This window comes from Miniopterus natalensis, chromosome 6, assembly GCF_054644295.1.
Source record: "Miniopterus natalensis isolate mMinNat1 chromosome 6, mMinNat1.hap1, whole genome shotgun sequence".
Taxonomy (NCBI): Eukaryota; Metazoa; Chordata; class Mammalia; order Chiroptera; family Miniopteridae; genus Miniopterus; species Miniopterus natalensis.
In genome coordinates, this window is record NC_142086.1 from 9,130,803 (window position 1) to 9,151,188 (window position 20,386).

Here is a 20,386-nt window from a genome sequence, read left to right on the forward strand (position 1 = left end):
GAGAGCACCTTGGCAAGAGTGGAGCAAAGCATCAGGGGGCTGCCTAGCCCTGTCAAGGTGAGCACTGTCCTTTCCAGGGGCAGACTGTTGAGCCAGTATCCTCGACTGTACATTGCCATTCACTTGAGGAAAGCAATTCAATTTTACCTAAACATTCTTACGACGCTAAGTTGTTTTAGCTGCTATAAAAATCAAGGGCCCATTAAAAAGGAAGGAAATTCTGACACATGCTACAACATGGATGAACACTGAAGACATCATGCTAAGTGAAGTTAGCCTGACACAAACAGACAAATATTGTATGATTGCAGTTATATGAGATACCTAGAGTAGTCAAGTGCATAGAGACAGAAAGTAAAATAGTGGTTACTGGGGTCAGGAAGAAGTGGGGAAACTTGGAGTTAGTGTTTAATGGGTACAAAGTTTCAGCTGGAAAAGGTGAAAAAGGTCTGGGATGGTTGTGGTGATGGTTGTATAACATGAATGCATGTAATTCCTCTGAACTGTACATTTAAAAATGGCTAAAATGGGGAGGCTTCTGGTTAAGATGATGGAGTAGGTAAATAAGTAGGTAAACATTCATGACCGTATCAGCATTACAACTAAACTACAGAACAGCCATCATTCAGAACCACCTGAAGCTTACCTGAACAGAAGTCCTACAACTAAGGATATAAAGAAGAAGCCACACTGAGACTGGGGTGAAGACTCAGAACAGGATAGTTTCAAACCCACAGGTGGTGGTTAAAAATCAGGAGGTATACTTTAGCTGCAGAGGTCCCCCTTGAGGAGTGAGGGGTCCTAGCCTCACACCAGGCCCCACAGCCTAGGGTTCCAGTGTCAGGAAGAGAAGTCCCCATAACTTCTAGCTGTGAAAACTGGCAGAGATTGTGGCTGAGTGAGATGGAGTGCTGCAGGAGTCCCAGAAATTTCTCTTAAAGGGCCCACATGGACTTACTTGCAGATGGACTCACTCACTCTGAGCTCCAGCACTGGAGCAGCAACTCAAAAGGTGCCAGGGACATACAGGGAGGAACTGAATAATCTGGCTTCAGGGCAAGAGCTGGAGGAGCAGTTTTCTCTCAGACAAAAGTGCTAACAGAACCCTTTGCTGAGCCTTCCCCTTGCAGGCACCATATCTGAATCTCCATCAAACTGGTTAACACTGTTCACCTTGTCCTATTGATTCCCTGAGACCCCACCCAACCCAAATTACCAGCCCACCATAGCTCACCAAAAAGTCCAGTGATTTTTTGATACTAATGGCCTATTTGGATGTGTGCTTTGAACTTCCCTAAAATCTCTCAAAGGTTCACAAACCACAAACAAGCATTGTCTTGCTTTGAGAGTGCCCTGAACCTCTTGCTAAGCAGCCCCAAGACAACAACTAGTGGCAGCCAACCTCAGTTTGAAACTTAGCCTCTCCCAGGCACCTTCAAGCCCAGCACAAGCAGCAACAATCTGCAGATTGCTTTGTAGCTCATGCCAAGTAACCATGGGCAGGGCACACAAGCAGCGGCTGGTTTTGGCATGCACCAGAGCCCCTCCCAAGAGATTCTTGAACCAAAACACCCAATGGCCAGGTTCAGACCACACAAGAGCACCACCCAACCAACTCCACAAATGATACACCCAAAGGGAAGATTTGGCAGGCATCAGAGACCCACTAAACTGAAGCATGCTCCACAGTATCAGGCCCTTTACAACAGATCCTCTACTATAGTCATAGGCAGCCCTCACAACCAATCAAGCTGAGGCTCCATGCCTCCCATTGATGTGCCAACAGCAATCAGGGCTCAACTGCAAGAGGAGGGCACACATCACCCACAAAAGAGACACACCTAGAGTACCTGGTTCTAGTGACCAGAAAGACTACACCACTGGGCCTCATAGGATGCTTACTACATAAGGCCACTCTACCAAGATTGGGAAACATAACAGCTCTACCAAATAACAAACACAGGGAGGTAGCAAAAATGAGCAAAGAAACATGTCACAAATGAAAAAACAAGAGAAATCTCCAGGGAAAAAAACCAAAACTAAATGGAGACAAGCAATCTACCAGATGTAGAGTTCAAAACACTGGTTATAAGGATGCTCAATGATCTCAGCAAGAACTTCAACAAGAGATAAAAATAGATATAGAAAACAAAAAAGAACCAGTCAGAAATGAAGAATATAATAACTGAAATTAAAAAGCACATTACAGAAAATCAACAGTAAAGTAGATGAAGAGGACAATAAAAACAGAAATTTGGAAGATAAGAAAGCAGAAAACACCCACTCAGAACAGCAGAAAGAAAAGAGAGTCCAAAAAATGAAGATAGTTTAAGGGGCCTCTGGGGCAATATAAATTATACCAACATTTGCATCATAACAGTATCAGAAGAAGAAGAGAGAGAGCAAGAAATTGAAATACTATTTGAAGAAATAATTATGGGTAACTTCCCTACCGTGGTGAAAGAAATAGACATATAAGTCAAGGAAGCACAAAGAGTTCCAAACAAGATGAATCTAAGGCAGCCCACACCAAGACACATCATAATTAAAATGCCATTGGGTAAAGACAAAGAGGGAATCTTAAGAGCAGCAAGAGAAAAGGAGTTAGTGACCTACAAGGGAGCTCCCATAAGACTGTCAGCTGATTTCTCAACAGAAACTTTGCAGGCCAGAGGGATTGGCATGAAATATTCAAAATGATGAAAAACAAAGACCTACAACCAAAATTACTTTACCCAGAAAAGCTATCATTTGGAATGGGAAGAGAGATAAGTAGCTTCCCAGACAAGAAAAAGCTAAAGTTTATCACCACCAAACCAGTATTATAAAAAAAGTTAAAGGTACTTCTTCAAGAAGAAGGGGGAAAGAAGGTTAAAATATGAATAATAAAGTGACAATAACTATGAATCTATTGACAATTACTTTAAATGTAAATAGATTAAATGCTGCAATCAAATAGCATAGGGTGGCTGAATAGATAAGAAAACAAAACCCTTTCATATGCCATCTACAAGAAACTCAAGATAAAAAAGACATATACAAACTGAAAGTAAAGGGATGGAAAATGAAAATGAAAACAAACAAGCAAAAAAGCTGGGGTAGCAATACTTATACCAGGCAAAATAGACTTTAAAACAAAGGGTATAATGAGGGACAAAAAAGGGCCCAGAAATTCCACTTCTGGGTATTTATCCGAAGAACCCAAAACACTAATTTGAAAAAACATATCCATTCATATGTTCATTGCAGCATTACTTACAATAGCCAAGATATGGGAGCAACGTAAGTGTCTATCAATAGATAAATGTATAAAGAAGAAGTGGTATATATATATACAAAATGGAATGTTACTTAACCATAAAAAATAATGAAATTATACCATTTGTGGCAACATGGATGGACCTAGAGGGTATTATGGTAAGTGAAATAAGTCAGACAGGGAAAGGCAAGTACCATATAACTTCATTTATAGCTGAAATCTAAAAAACAAAACAGAAACAAACTTATAGATACAGAGAACATTTTTATGGTTGCCAGATTGAAGAGGAAATTGGAGGGATGGCTGAAAAGGGGGAAAGAGGATTAAGAAGTACAAATTGGTAGTTACAAAATAGTCATAGGGATGTAAAGTACACCATAGGGAATATATTTTGCAATAATTATGTATGGTGTCAGATGTTACAAGATTTATTGGGTTGGTCCCTAAGTAAGTTATATAAATGTCTAATCACTATGTTGTATACCTGAAACTAAAATAATATTGTGTGTCAACTGTAATTGAAAAATAACAAATTACTAGATTGTGATCAAATTAATGGTGTTATATATTTTTTTAAATGAAATAAAAATTACTAAAATGGTAAATTTTATGTTATGTGTATTTTACTACAAATGTTTTAAATGGCTTGGGCCTTCAATATGTAAATATAATATAAATTAAAATAACCAATAATTATTTAAAACTTTTGTTCTTTTCAAATCCTGTGTTCTGGGGAAATCTCCCAGGTGCTCCTCTCTACTTGGGTCTGCTTGTTCACACATGCAGTTAGCAAAAGTCATTCAATACCTACTTGTGTGGCGGGCACCAACTGTCATTCTCAGAGCGCAGTGATGGAGGATGTGATTCTGGACCTCCAAGATGCTCCTAGTTCCCTAAGGAAGTGTCTGCCACCAGACCATCCACTGCCCACACTCCATGCCCTGGGAGAAAATAAAGAAAACAACTTTTTCTTTCCTGAATTACCTTCATGTATAGAGTTAGTGTAGATACCTTTGCTCCAGCCTAAAGCCTGGGAAATATTCTTGGCTTTCTCTTTTCCTGTGTCCCCTCAACCAAACTTGGTCCTGTTTACCTCCAAATCGTATCTCAAACTGCCACTTCTCAGCTACCACCAACCTCAACATTACTCACTTGGGCCACTATTGTGGCCTTCTCTCTGGTCTCCCGACTTTTATCTTTGTCTTGTGCAATCCATTTCCCACAAGGGAAACAAAGCGATCTCAATGAAAAGAAAAACACAAAATGAATTGTGTTGCTTTTTAGCCTGAAACCTTTCAGTGGCTTCCCACTGACCTCGCACTAAAACCCTAGCTTCTGACCATGGCTACACAACCCCCACCTGGTCTGGCACTTGCCCTCCCTCCATCTGCAATGCCACATTTGCCTTGGCTCGTTGCCCTCCAGCCTCACTGGGCCAAGGCTTTTCCCACCCCGGGTCTCTGGACATGCTGTTCCCTCTGCCCAGAATGAGTTTTCCCCGTCACCCTTCAGATTTCATGGTAAACATCCCTGAATGTCCTGGCACTGTTGGGCATCACCTCAGGGCTCACTACTCACCTCATTATTCTCAGCCCTCCTCTTCTGCCTGGTCCCTTTGTAGGTTTTTCCCTCAATATTTATCATTTTTGCTTGCCTACTCTCTCTCTCCTACCAAGCCCCAGGAAGGCATAATCCAAGTCTGTTTTTATTACCATTGTAAACCCAGCACTGCTGGGCACAGAATTGGCACTCAACAAAACACTTATTGAATGAATTAATAAGGAGATACATAAGACATCTGATTAAATCAAATATAAAGTAGGAAGTGATAAGTGTTAGGGGCTGGAGGGAAGTGTGCTGTTTGAATTCAGGGTCAAGAAAGATCTAAGTAAATGTGTGTGTGTGTGTGTAGAGGAGGCAGGGGAAAATCAGAGAACATTACAAGTAATTACATTTTAAAAATATGTACTGAATATGTACATATTATATGTAAAACACCTGCATCTGTTATATTGTGCACCTTTTATTTACAAAATTTTATTTTAAATATGGATAAGTTTTTCCATTATGACCTAATAAATCAAATAGTCTTCTTTTCGTCTGCATTCTGATTGAGATCCAAGGGAACATAGTTGTTTAAAAATAGTTCCCAAACTTTTCATTATTATAAAATTATGATATGAGACATAATGTGACCCATGTGAAACACTGGATGGAATTCAGAAGGCTTGAGTTCAAGTGCTGTGTTTGTGTGGCCTTGAATTGATCACTGTCTCCCCTGGCTCCATTGTGTCATCTACAATATACTAGTCTGGGCTAGATGACATTCTAGCTCTATCAGTCTATGATTCTGGAGCATAAAATAGTAATATAGCCTTTCTTTCTTCATTCTAATTTTTTATCATAGAAAACTTCAAATATGTATAAAAATAGAGAGCAGTAAAACAATGCAGCCGTCACCAGCCCTGGCCAGTGTAGCTGTGTCTCCACATCCACCTATACTTGTGACTATTTTGCAGCAAATCCCTAGACATGATCTTATTTCGTCTGCTTCTTCCTTATTGGAAAAAATGAAAAATAAAGAAAAATGCCAATGTTTTAAGAGGCATGATGCCCAGTGGCATAGTAAAAATATATATGGACATGCTTTTTTCCAGAGTATTTTCTGCACTTAAAAATAGTTTTGTGCCTGACCAGTGTTGCTCAGTGGTTGAGTGTTAACCCATGAACCTGGAGGTCGTGGTTCATTCAATTCCCAGTCAAAGCACATGTGGGGGTTTCAGGTAGGGAGTCTGCAGGAAGCAGCTGATCAATGACTCTCTCTCATCACTGATGTTTCTCTCTCTCCTCTCTCTCCCTTTTTCTCTCAGAAATCAATAAAAAAATCTTTAAAATAGTTATCTGCTGAGATGGAGGTTGGGGAGATGGGTAAAAATGGGGAATGTATTAAGAAGTACAAATTGTCAGTGACAGCATGGATGGACCTGGAGATTATTATGCTAAGAGAAATAAGCCAGTCAGAGAAAGACAAATATCACATGATCTCACTCATAGGTTGAATCTAATGAACAAAATAAACTGATGAACAAGATAGATTCAGAGCCATAGAATCATGGAGCAGTCAGACGAATTTCAGAGGGAAGGCGGGGGTGGGGAGTGGAGGGGGAGAGATAATCAAAAGACTTAGATGCACGTATGCATGACCTATGGACACAGACAATAGTGTGGAGAAGGCCTGGGGGGGGATGCTGGGTGGAGGGGAACAATGGGGGCAAGGGGGACACTTGTAATACTTTCAACAATAAAGATAATTTTTTTTTAATTGTCAGTTATAAAAACGGTTACTGGAATGTAAATTACAGCATAAGGAATATAGCCAATAATATTGTAATAATAGTGTATGGTGTTAGATGGATACTAGACTTAGAAGGGTGATCACTTCTTAAGTTATATAAATGTCTAATCACGATGTTGTACACCTGAAACTAATATAATATTGTATGTCAACTATAATTGAAAACTAATTTAAAAATAAAATGAAAAGAAAATAATTAATTAATTAATTTAAAAAAATTTTTAATGAAAATGGTTTTCTGTGGCCATTTGTCAACTCTAATTGAAGCCATCCACATAAATGGGCCTGGGATCAGAGAGAACATGTGAGCTGCAAAGTGAAGGGAGTTCAGTTTCAGCTGCTGCAGCCACAATCTGCTTTTCTGCCTGGGTCTCCACTTTCAGAAGGCTGAGCGCCTGGATCTGCAGTGTCATTTCTGATCTTCCCAATGTTGTGGGTGATGAATGAACGTGATAGCATAGATTCTACATAAGTTCATATTGCAAGTAGGTTATGCTAGACTTAGCCAATAAAAATACAGAATTTCCAGTTAAATTCAAATTTTAGATAAACAACAAGTAATTTTTTAGTATAAGGATGTTCCAGTTATTACACTGGACATACTTATACTAAAAAAAAAATACTCATTGTTTATATGAAATCATAATTTAATTGGTCATCCTATATTTTATCTGGCAACCCTAATTATAAGGCATGTGTTCCAGTTACTCTGGCTGCGTCATAAAACTTAACGCCTTAAAGTGACAATAATCTTTCATTATATCTCATATTTTCTATGGGCAGGAATTCAGAGCATAGGGCACAGTGTCTGCTGTTTCTGTTTCATGATATCTAGTCCTCTGCTGGAAAATGAGACCCTGGCCCAGAATTATCCAAAGGTTTCTTCATGCATGAGTCTGCAGTCACTGCTGGTTGTCAGATGCAAATAGAAGTTGGCTGGAGTGTCCACATGTGGGCTTTCTGACCACATAGTAGCTGGTTCCCAAGGGCAGAAGTCCCTAGAGAGAGAACCAAACAGAGGTCATATTGCCTTTTTAGGACCTATCCTCAGTGTTACTTCCAGCAGTTTCAAGGGAAGGAGCAGAGACCGGATCTACCTTTGTCACGTTGTGAGAAGAACATGTGGGTAGGTTGTATATTAGTATAGTCACCATTAGAAAATACATTTTGCCACATCATGTTATGTCATCTAGACATCTTATATCTGAATATTTCCATTTAAATACAGGCAAACATTCTGATACAACTTGGAATAGAGAATCTCTTTATGTGCTCTTTTTATTAACATGCTATTAGAGAAACAGGATGTAAATGTATAAAATTACAAATGCAAGAGTAAAATGTAGAAATAGTCCACTATGATTGTGAAAGCTGTTTATTTTATATACAAATAATTATTAAGAACTAGATAGATCAATGGGGAAGTCAATTCACAGTTTATGCAATAATTCGAATCTTTGTAGAATGGATTGATGTACTAATTTTCATAACATTGAATAGAATAAACTTTCAGAATTGTATTTCATTTTTGGTTGTTTAAATTGCATTTAGGCCATGCACCTTTCAAACAAAAGCCCTATTTGGAAATTCTTTGCATATTGGAAGGATGAATTAAAATCAAAAAGAAAACTTTAACCACATCAAAATGTTATAGGTTTTGAAAACTCCAAAACCATACAATGGCATTTATGAAAAATCATCCTTGATCCAGACAAGATAATGCTATGATTCCATATCTTAGTTAGTATTAGTTAGCCTTAAAAAAGAATGAGATTCTGTTATTTGCAGCAGCATGGATGAACCTGGAGAAGATTGTGAAGCCAGGTACAGAAAGAAAACAACTGCGTGATCTCACTTATATGTGGAATCTAAAAAGCTGAATAGGACTTCCGGCCAAGATGGCAGCATAGGCAGATGAAGTACCTACCTCCTCCCACAACCACATCGAGATTACAACTAAACTACAGAACAATCATCATTCAGAACCACCTGAAGTGGAGATGAATGCAAGTTCTACAGCTAGTGAATTAAAGAAGAAGCCACATCGAGAACAGTAGGAGGGGTAGAGGCACAGAACAGTCTGGTCTCACACCCATATGTGGCAGATAAAAATCAGGAGGCATATCTCAGCTATGGAGGTCCCCTCTGGAAAGTGAGGGGTCCCAGCCTGACACCAGGCCCCCCAGTCAAGGGTTCCAGTGCCAGGGAGAGAAGTCCTCATAACTTCTAGCTGTAAAAATCAGCAGGATTGTGGCTGAGTGAGACAGAGGCTGCTGGAGTCCCAGGCAGTTCCTCTTAAAGGGTCCATGCAGACTTACTCGGCCTCACTCCCTCTGAGCTCCAGCACTGAGGCAGCAGTTTGAAAGGCACCAGAGACATCCTTTCTCCCTGACAGGAGTGCTGGCAGAAGCCATTGATCCTTTGCTAAGCCCTCCCCCACAGAGCCACCAGTTGAGTGCCATATATGAGTCTCCATCAACAGTTTGCCCCACCCTGAGGATTCCCTGAGACCCTGGCCCACCCAACTTTCAGACCCACCGAAGCTGTTTCCAGTTTTTCCATACTTTGGTCCTGTCTTGTCTCATGTTTCAGATTTTCCTAAAATCTCTCAAACAAGCAGCATCTGACCTCAGCAAGCCCTATACTACAAGCTAAGTGGCCCAAGGCCCAGCACTATAGCAGCCAACCTTGGTTCACAGCTTGGCCTCACCTGGACAACTCTAAGCCCAGCACAAGAAGCAGTCATCTCCAGAATGCTTTGAAGCTTATGCCTTGTGGCCCTGGGCAAAACACAGGTGGTGGCTGACCTTGGCCTGTACCTCCTGGGAGGCCTCAGAGCCAGCGTACCCCATTAAAAGTTTCAGACCATATTGAAGCACCACCACCCAACCATCACCATAAGTGACACACTCAAGGTGCAGACTCAGCAGGTACCAGAGCCCTCCTAAAGTAAGTCCTACACTATGCGCTGGGCCCCTGCACAGCTGATCCTCCAAGGTGGTTGGAGGTCGGTGGTCAGTGGTCATAGCCAGTCCTTGCAGCTGATTGGCCTGGGTTAATCTCTCCCATTGATGTGCCAATAGCAATCAAAACTCAACTACAATGGGGAGGCTCCTTGAGTGCCCAGCTGGGGTGACTGGGGAGGCTGTGCCACTGGACCTGACAGGACACCTATTACATTAAGCCACACTACTAACCCTGGGAGATGTAGCAGCTCTACCTATTACATAAAAACAAACACAGGGAGGTGGCCTAAATGAGGAGACAAAGAAACATGGCCCAAAGGAAAGAACAGAACAAAACTCCAGAAAAAGAACCAAACAAAATGGAGACAAGCAATCTACTAGCTGCAGAGTTCAAAACACTATTATAAGGATGCTTAAAGATCTTAGTGAGGACCTCAGCAGCCTAAAAAAGAACCAGTCATAAATGAAAGATACACTAACTGAAATAAAGGGAATCAACAGTAGAGCAGATGAAGCTGAGAATAAAATCAGCAATTTGGAAGATAAGGAAGAAAAGACACCCAATCAGAACAGCAACAAGAAAAAAGAATACAAAAAAAAATGAGGATAGTGTAAGGACCCTCTGCACAATTTCAAGCATACCAACATTTACATCTTTGGGATATTGGAAGGAGAAGGGAGAGAGCAAGAAATTGAAAACTTATTTCAAAAAATAATGACAGAAAACTTCCCTAACTTGGTGAAGGAAACAGACATATGAGTCCAGGAAGCACAGAGAGCCCCAAACAAGATTAAACCCAAAGAGGCCCACACCAAGACACATCATAATTAAAATGCAAAAGATTAAAGATAAACAGAATCTTCAAAGCAGAAAGAGAAAAGAGGTTAGTTACCTACAAGGGAGCTCCCATACGACTGTCGGCTGATTTCTCAACAGAAACTTTGCAGGCCAGAAGGGAGTGGCAAGAAATATTCAAAGTGATGAAAAGCAAGGACCTACAACCAAGACTACTCTACCCAGCAAAGCTATCATTTAGAATCAAAGGACAGATAAAGAGCTTCCCAGACAAGAAAAAGCTAAAGGGGCTCATCACCACCAAACCAGTATTATATGGAATGTTAAAGAGTCTTCTTTAAGAAGAAGATAAAAAAATATGAACAATAAAATGGCAATAAATACATATCTATTAACAATTGAATCTACAAACAAAATGAACACACAAAACAGAAACATTCATAGATATGAAGAACTTTTTGTTGGTTGCTAGATGAGAGACGCGTTAAGGGGAGTGGGCAAAAACGGGGAAGAGATTAAGAAGTACAAATTGGTCATTACAGAATAATCATGGGGGTGTAAAGTACAGCATAAGAAATATAGTCTATAATATTCTAATAACTAGGCGTGGTACTGGATGGCTGCAGGATTTAGTGGGATGATCATGTATTAAGTTATGTAATGTCTCGTCACCGGGGTGTGTATACCTGAAACTAACATAATGATGTATGTCAAATGTAATTGAAAATAAAAAATAATTTAAAAATTAAAAAAATTTTTTAAAGTAAAAGTAAAATAAAAAGTTGAATACATAGGAGCAGAGAGTAGATGGGTGGTCACTAGGGCTGGGGAGTTGGGGGGAAACGGAGAGATGTTGATCGAACAGTACAAAGTTGCAGTTATGTAGTATTAAAGTCCAGAGAGCTAATGTAACACATGATGACTACAGATACTCATACTCTACTGTAGACTGGACACTTGCTAAGGGAGTAGATTTCAGATGTTCTCATGACCAAAAAAAAGGTAATTACGTGAGGAGACAATATGTTAATTAGCTTGATTGTAGTAATCACTTCACTATGTAATACACCTTAAATATATGCAACTTTTGCTTAAAAAACGAAATGCTGTGGCCCAGCCGGAGTGGCTCAGTTGGTTGAGCATCATTCTGTGCACCCAAGGGTTGCCGGTTGGATTCCAAGTCAGGGTACATACCTAGGTTGGGGGTTTGATCCCCAGTCAGGGAGCGTGCAGGAGGCAACCAATCAATTTTTCTCACATCAATGTTCTTTCTCTCTCTTTCTTTCTTTTCCACTCTCTAAGCAGGTCCTCCAATGAGGATTTAAAAAAAAAAAAAAAAAGAAGAAGAAATGCTATGAAGGAAAAAAAGCAAGTATTAAATAATGATGAGGTAACTCCAAATGTGCAGACCAGCTTCAGTTAAAATGAGCATCTATTCAGTGTCATGAACATGCAGAAGACGGGCTGCTGCAATAGCCACCTAGCAGTGGGCGGTACTGAGTGGTTACTGATCTGATGCTGGTCAGACTTCTAAGTTCAGTCTATTTCAAGTTCACATAATAAAACCGCAATGAAAACTAAGTTTGTTGGAAAATTTCAGGTTCGTTCTAGTATCTTTTATGTTCATTCTATGAAGCTGATATTTGACTTTATCATCAATTTTGGATGATTATTGATTTTAACACTTGATCTTTCCACATTTGATCAAAATAAACACAACACCCACAGTTACTGGGGCAACACGGCATGTGTAATCAACAGAACTGCGATTTCTAATTCCAAGGGTCATATGCAGGCTCTGTTGCCCTGCACGGTGATTTTGAAAATTTTAATTTAGATTCCAATCGCTCTCAACTTGGAATATTTTATATGATTTCCAAGTTCTTTTGAGAGATCTGGAAGTGTAACAGCCTTGGTCCCACATTTCCTCATGGTAGCTCCAGGTTGGAATTCTCAGATTGACTGAAATGGCATCTCCCATCAATGGCCCCCTTTTGCAATGTGGCTCTGCAGGCCACCTCATCTGGAGAAGTCTATTTAGCCACTCCTTGCATCTGGACAGATCTTATGACTTATTTTGATCAATAAAATACAGCAAAATGAGACCTCGCACACATCCAGTCTCTCTCTCTTAAAACTCTGCCATTATCAATTAAATAAGCCTAAGTATCTGCAGGAAGATGGAAGACTATCTGGAGGAGAGTCTAGATGCCCCAGCCTGGACCAGTCTGCTCCTAACCAACCTGCCAACTGATCAAAGACGCACCTAAGAGCTGAAGAACTGTAGGTTTATAAACAATTAAAAGTACTTACTGCTTTAAAACAGTGAGTTTTGGGGTACTTTGTTACACAACAATCACTTACTGACACAAAGGAAATAGATAATCTCTAATCCTAACATTCTTCCAACAAAAACAACATTTAATACAGATCATCAAGACCCTTAAATGTATTTCTTTAGTTAACTTTCACCTGGCGTGGGGGAGATGTGTGAGGAGGAGGCCGGGTGAGCAGGAAGCCGCCTGTATGCTGCAGAGGGCAGCTGGGGTTAGGTGCCTGCAGAGCCACCCTGGCTCCCGGCGTGGCCACAGCTGCAGCCCTCGCCCAGGATTTAGCGGACATTGACTGTAACTCTGGTTCTGCCACTTTCCGGCTGTGTGAACTTTGGCAACTCTTTTGACCTCTCTGGCCTCAGTACCTCACCCATTAAAAACAAAAAAAGATGGTTGTAATAGTACCTGACTGGCCACCTCGCTGGCAGGATTGAGTGAGACATATGAGCACACCTTGAAGGTGAAAGACACTCGTACACATACACATGCGTGAAAGGATGTGATGGTGTGAGCTGAATCCTCAGCTGACCACACCCTGGTGTAGGCTGGGCTACTCAAAACGTCTGACAAAACTTAAGAAATTCAGTTACTTTAAAAAAATCAGTGTTTGGTCTACATGACGCCAAATCGGTGGGCTTTATTATATAAAATAAACGAAAGTTTTGTTCTGATTATAAAGCAATGCATGCTTTGTTGCCTCCCCTCCCCCACCCATGCCTGCAGATAGTAAGCATGCTGTAGACACAGCCAAGGCCTTCTTAGGTGCCCACGCTCACCTCCCCTGTCGGTCCTACTGCTCCCGGAGGAGCCAGCGTTCTAGCGGCCTTGGCCCTACCCTCTGATGGACCATCGGGAGCTGACACCTAACTCGGGGCAGGGATTCTAGGCCTGGAGGTTGGATATAAGCAATAGGATTTACCCTGTCGCATGGGTTTCCTAGTCTCCTCTTTCTGCCAGAAGAATAAGGGTAGTAAGTCAATAAACAGGATTATTTTCTACTCCCCTGGATAAAATCATTACTCACCTTGACTCTGTCAAACACAGGCAGATCTAGGCTTGGCTGGAACATCACGGGCATCCGTTTCTCCGCAATATTGTATGCCTGACATAATTATGGATGCTCTTATTTTTAATGAGAAACAGGAAGGGAAAAAACAGGGAAGGGAACTGATATATCACTCGATATACGCCCACTAGACGGCAATCTCCCTGGGAACAGAAATGTTCACTATTGAATCCCTAGCACCATAGTATCTATGGGGCACATGGACAGATGAATAAGCATCCACTCCTGCAGACCATGGCAGCTATGAGACTGCAGCCACGTTGGGACTCCTGGCCAGCGTGTGCCTAGGGAGGAATGTGACTGAGGTTTCCTGAGAGCCACACCTCTGTCTAAAACATAATTGTCTAAACTGCCAGAAAACATTCAATATGATGTGATTTTTTCAGGTGTTTCTTTTGTATTTTGAGGGAGAAAATATCATGCTTAAGTCAGACAGGTTAACCTCTCCTTCCCCTCTCTGTCGGCCCCCTAAGCCACACCACTGACCCCATCCTGCCAGTTACATTTGTACACTCGAGAAGCTCTCAATTCAACTGTAAACAGGTGATGAAGGTATATTCTTAAGTGTTAAGTTTAATTTAAAAATGCATTCAAATTACGTAGGAAGCATAAACCCACGAAAATTCCGGCCTTGGCTTAGGCAGTGAGTAGCTGTGTGGTTAATCCAAAAGGAGAGCAAAACTATGGGTTCAAGAAGCAGACACATGGTTGTGTTTTCCACAGTCCCATTTTATAGTTCTAGGAGTGGCAAGCATTATCATCATCATCACCATTATCGGTTACTATTTTATGGCGCCCCGATTAAGTGGAGGCCCGTGCTAGGTACCGGGAAGGACTTGACGTTTCTAGACGAGAATGACTGTGCACTGTCTAAGGAGCGTCCCCCTCCATATCTGGGGCAGAGGCGAGATGAAAGGTAAGTTGCAAGACAGATGCAGCCTTGAGAGCCTCAGGGAGGGGCAAGCTGCAGTGTGACTTCCAAAGTCCTCCTGTCACCCAGTGTGACCACAGCTGCTCAGCAGGAAGAGCCTGGAGGTGAGGGAAGAGCTGCAGGAAAGTCAGAGGACAATGGGGCCCGAGGCGTGGCTGCGGATTCAGTCCTGCCAGTGGCTCTGAGGGACTTTCTGAGCGAGCCTGGGGCCCAAGTGGATGGAGAGGGAGGGCGCAGCTGGGGGAAGGCGCCCAGGGGAGCTTCCAACTAGGGAATTTTCAGGATAACCCCAGGTAGTTGTTGGGTAAGTGGGAGCTCATTATGTAATTCTTTCTACTTGGCAGGTATTTATAACTTCCTTAATAAATAATTGGGAAAGAAAGGTGAGAACTGGGCATTGAGGAAAGGGTAAAGGAATGGGTAAGGAGAGGATGCCAGATATACAAGGGAATGACTGTAACTGCCGAAATGGAAACGAGAGCACAGGTGCGGGAACCAACTTTCTGAAAAGAAAGTACTAAAAATGGGCGAAGGTAGGATCACATTTGAGTTGAAGAGGGAGTGTGGGTGTAAAAGTCTTAAAAGCTAAAAGGCAGATGGATGGAGGAACTTGGGTCTCCATTTCCACCAAGTGGGAGGAAAGATCATAAGATGAAGGGAGTGGGGGGAAGGAGGAGGCCTGCGGAACGTGGACAGGGCCGGGGCCACAGCCATGGAAGGCGGCAGGGGGCGAGGGGTAAGGGGCGAGAGGCTGCTGAGTGTGGGCCCTCCTGGAGGGTGTCCGCAGGAGTTTTTAAAGGGCTGGCACTCTAAGCGTGGGTAAAGCTCAGCTTCTGGAGTCCCCACGCTGGCTGGGACTGTCTCAACAAGAGAAGTTTTCTAGAGCAAGTAGTAGCTGTCTGAACACCACACAGAGGGGAGATCCAGTGGGAAGTCGAAGGGAGGATGTCTATTTGGTCCGAAATAATATACTAATAAGTGTGTACACCTCACTGCATGATCCTAGGACCATGTGTATGTCCTGTGACATGACCGCCAGCATCGTCTGCTGTTAGAAATGCAAAACTTCAAGCTTGGACCCAGACCTTCCAATCAGAATCTTCATATTAACAAGATCACACATGAGTCGTTTGCACGTGAAAGGTTGAGAAGCCCTGCTCTGCAACTTTGCCAGAAGCTTTGTTATACATACAGATAATCACGATAATGTGAATCTCAATAAAAAATATTGCACCCCATGTAGCACCGGGTACTATAATGACCAAGGACTTTCGGGAAGCATCCTCTACCTTCCAGGTGCATCACCACAATTACTGCTGGGAAGATTGCTTTTTTGCTATTGTAGTTAGTCTCTAGTCTATAAAAGGGAAACAGTTTAACTTTTTATGATTTGAAGCTGGTCATTTAATTTCAAGCCGTGATAGTCATCATTCAGCTTGGGCTTCTGGACTCCCCACCGCTGGCCGTGGAAAGGCCCCCCAAGTCTGATGCTCAATCCTTTCGCAACTTGAAATCAGTCCTTGAAATCAGTGTGTCTCTGGACAGTGAGATGACATGAGCCCCCCCCTCCAACTCCCCAGCACTGCCTTTGCCTTTTATAAAACAAGCAGTGTGTGGGCTTGAGTTCAAATCCTGCCTTGACACTTTCTGGCTGCATGGCCTGGGGCAAGCTCCTTACCCCTGTGAGCCTCGGCCTCCCAAGGAGGAAAGGAGTTACAGTTCCCACCTGGAGGGGCACTGTCAAGATAAAATGAGTTAAGAATGAAAGGGAGTAAAGCCATGCCCAGCATTAGCAAGCTTACAATAAATGTTAACTACATAGTTTTATTAAGACCTTTTCTTGACAAGGAACAAAGTTTCCAGGGAGCACCCCTTCTCAAGGGAGCGGTTCCTATCCCCACCTCAATTCCCTGCTTCACTGCGCCTTCCTGGCCTCCTCTGCTCCAGGGCACAGGTCACCGATTATTATTCTGTGCTTTTGAGGTCCTCTGATTAGCATTGGTGTTAAGAGCACAGGCCCCTTCTGTTTTTTTAGAACCAGGAAGTGTGGGATTAAATCTCAACTCTTGCTACTAATTGTAAGATCTTGGGCACTTTACTTAACCTCTCTGTGTCTCAGTTTACTCACCAATAAAATGCAGGTTAATAATAGAACATACTTCATGTAGTTGATATGAGAATCATAAATATTACTTTGTGTTTAATAAATATTAGATGTGTTTCCTGTTATTAATATTATTAATATCTATCTTCCTATTCTTATAAGCTCTGCCCACTTAACATAATGGCTCAATAAATATGCTGAGAGAATAGATTATGAAAGCTAAAATTAACCCCCACGGAAGTTATTTGACATAAGTGCTTTAAGCTAGTTGCTTTTATTATTTTTTTTTCAAATTTTGCTTGTTCTCGTTTTATTTTTGTTATTTTTTTCTGATATGTTTATGAATTTTTAATAGCAAAAAATGACTGGAAAAAATTAATTTTAAAAAATAATTAAGGAAATACCTGTGCAAAGGCATAGAACAAAAGAATAACACATAATTTCATAAGGTCAGATTTATAAACATAAAAAACAAATGTGGTGTTAAATTTCTCCGCCTTTTAAAACCTTAGCATGAATTTCTTAACTTAGCCTTCCTTACAACCCTGGAGTCTATTTAATTTTAAAAAGAGAATGGAGATGTAAAAGAAGGAAACCTCACCCTAGTGGCAGCCTGGAGGGGCCTGGGGAGCATCATACTAAGTGAAATAAGCCAGCCAGAGAAAGACAGGCACCATATGATTTCACTCATATGTGGAATCTAATGAACAAAACAAACAAACGAAATAGAAGCAGACTCATAGAGACAGAGAACAGACTGACAGCTGTCAGTGGGGAGGGGGTTGCAGGGCTGGGTGACAAAGGTGAAGGGATTAAGCAAAATAAAAACAAACTCAGAGCCACAGACAAGAGTGTGGTGATCACCAGAGGGAAAGAGGGGTGGGGCAGGTAGGAGAGGGAAAAGGGGGGTAAGCGGTGACGGAAGGAGACTTGACTTTGGGTAATGAACACAAGATACACTATATTGAGGATGTATTGTAGAACTGTACACTTGAAGCCTATATAATTTTATTAACCAATGTCATCTCAATAAATTCAGTAAAAAAAATTTTTAAATAACAGAAAAAATAAAAAGAGGGTGAAGAACCTCAGTTAATGATGCTCTACTTTATGGAGAGTGGGTGATGGCTGAGTTTCTGTCGAAAGTTAACTTTTCACCTATAACCATAGCAACATGAAAGAACGCTAAAACTGATCAATATTTGGGCCGGCCTCCTGGGACAGATTTATCAGCCAGGGCTCATGCCTCTCTGAGAGGTCAAGCTGTGCCCTTTTGTACTGAGACCTGCATTAGAGACAGCCACATAGCACCCACCTGAGTCATGAGGTCGGCACGCTTGCTGTTGCCCATTCTGATTTTTAAAACAACTGGAGATACTGACTTTTAGGTGTTGGCGGTGCCTGCAAGATCCTAAAGCCCAAATCTTAACTTAGGCTGTGTCCACCCATGTAAAGTAGAGGGAATTATCCAGATTATTCAGCCTGTGGCTGAGGAAGCTCTTGATTTGAAGCTAACTGCAGGTAGGCAGCCCTCCCTGTATTGATCGAAGTCCATGCCGGCTTGGGATTCCCAAGGCATTACATTGAGGTAGTTCAGAGTGCAGTCTCTGGAACCAGAATCCTAGGTTCAAATCCTGCCTTTCCCAGGATTTGTGGTGGGTTAAAATGGCCACAAATGTTTTTACACTCTTCTCATGGAGAGATGAGGGGTATGCCCCTCCACTTGAATCTGTGACAACTCTGCCTCCAAAATATGAAAGTGACCCTGTCTCAGTTTCTGGCCCAGGCCTTAGAAGCTGCAGCTTCCACTTCTTGCCTCTTGGAGCCTTGAACCACCATGTAAAATCCTACTACACTGCTACAGAGAACACACGGAGGGCCAAGGCTACAGGTGGGGAGAGAGGACCCAGCTGAGCCCAGCCTTACAGTGTCCTCATCGAAGCACATGAGTGGGGCTTTCTTGGACTCTATGAACTAGCACAGTGTGGCCACTAGCTGAGCAAGAGCAAACCATCCAAATCACCGCTGCTGGGTCAGAAGAATCACCCAGGGCATCTCTACCCAAACTTCTGACCCACAGAATCATGGTATGTAATCAAAAGTTTGCTGTTTTAAGTACAGAGTTTTAAGGTGGATTATGATACATCAGTAGATTGCCAGAACAACACTTACTAGTTGTTTTGGTTTCCTTGTCTCTAAAACAGGCACAATACTTACTGGATTGCTCTGAGGATTAAATGAGTTGGTAATTCAGAGCCCTTAGGTGGGGCCAGGCATACAGCCAGTACGCTGAATGTGCTCCTGTCAGACTTTGGATGACAATCCTGCTTGGATTTTGAGGTGGAGAAGTCCGAGAGTGGGCTCCATGGCCTCTAACTCTCCAGGCCATTTGGCCCAGCCTCTCCCAAGAAAGTGGTCCCTTGTTGAAGACTCATGTTAAAAGACCAAGGCATGAAGCGCTAACAATGTTTCTAACAGTAAAGCACTAGAGTTCATTGTTCTTCCTAAGAACAGGTCACTGCCTTCCCCAGGCCAGATATTTCCCATCCTTCAAGTCAGTGGAGCTGGGCTGACTCTCAACCCTGCTCCCAGCTCAGCACCCTCGATGTGCACCCAGCTCTTCACAGTCTCCTGAGATCATACTTAATCCCATCTTCAGCTTCACTGATTATACTTCCTCTGCCTCAGATGACCACTCACCTTCTATCTGCCATCACAGACCCCATCACAAGCACTTGAGAAATGAGCAAGCTCCAAGTTTCCCGAAGGATGTGCTGGGAAATCCTGGTCCTGTGAGACACTCTACAACAGAAGAGTTCCGTGGACACTGAAGTTTGGGAAACACTGGATGCTATATCTCCTACTTTCCTGGGATAACTACAAGTCAATTTGCAAATTTTTTTTTAATCCCCACCTGAGGATATTTTTTCCATTGGTTTTCAGAGAGTGGGGAAAGAGAGAGAGAGACATCGATGTGAGAGAGACACATCAATTGGTTGCCTCCCACACAGACCCCAACTGGAGCAAGCCTGCAACCGAGGTACATGCCCTTGGCTGGAATCGAACCTGGGACCCCTCAGTCAGCAGGCTGATGCTCTAACCACTGAGCAAAGCTAGGTAGGGCCACTTTGCAAATTAAATCTCTGATAAAAGGCTTCTTGGAAAGAGGAACTGCTGAGCTGAGTCCTGGAGGAGTGGAGAGGGAGGCAGGAGGAGCAGAAAAGGAAGTAGGAAGATGGTCAGAAAGGCAAGTTAAAGGGGCTGGGTTTAAGATCTGAGGGCCATGGAGGCCTCCTGAGGACTTTAAGCAAGAGCTTATAAAATCAGATTTGTATCTTATAAAGATCACTAACTCTCACTAAATGCTTTTGAACTTTATGTTTTGATTGGAAACATATAGTAAACTAAACATGTTGCATTTTTCCTAATTCCACCACCTCAGGGAAGGGGGTAGACCTTAACACAGTAGCAAGTATAGAAATATAGCCATCAGGCAGTAAATGAGTAGTTATTCTGATTTTATTGTTTAAAAAATTCCTATAGGTGCCCTAGCTAGTTTGGCTCAGTGGTTAGAGT